Source organism: Monopterus albus, unplaced genomic scaffold, assembly GCF_001952655.1.
Source record: "Monopterus albus unplaced genomic scaffold, M_albus_1.0 scaffold26.1, whole genome shotgun sequence".
Taxonomy (NCBI): Eukaryota; Metazoa; Chordata; class Actinopteri; order Synbranchiformes; family Synbranchidae; genus Monopterus; species Monopterus albus.
Window position 1 is genome coordinate 1,623,603 of NW_018127906.1, and position 586 is coordinate 1,624,188.

Genomic DNA, 586 nt, shown 5'->3' on the forward strand with positions numbered 1-586 from the left:
TTTTTTTTTTTTGGAAAAAACTAACATTCCGTGATATTTAAATGCTCAAATAATTGTACAGGGTTTGGTTAATGGCTTGTGGTTTTTGCCAGAGCATCACATAAGCCATGAACATGAGATTAATAGTTTGCAGAAACAAGGTTTCATAAATGAGTGAAATGGAGGTTTGAGTTTGAAAGCTACATCTATAGATGTGCCGTTAGAAAAAGAGAACGGACTAAATGTCACAGGGTTAGAACAACTCAATTCAGACTTCTTCCAAAACATATAACCTCATTGTGTCCAAATTTTCTTTCATGTCGTCTCAGAGAGCAAACATGTTGCTGATTTTCTTTTACATGTGTATGTTGGGATTTCACACACAAATTGGAAAAAATTCAATAGCAAGCTACAAAACCAATCAAACAGCAGCTGTTCAGTACATACAGTATTCTTTATTGAATGAAGCAAAATCATGAAGAGAATTTCACTCCCCTATTATGAAAATAAATAAATCATTTCCTTTGTGTGATGGAAGCCCAGGACACTTCCTGCAGCCGACTTCTTCTGCTGGGTGCTTCCCGCTGTCACAGTTCCTTCTGCTAAA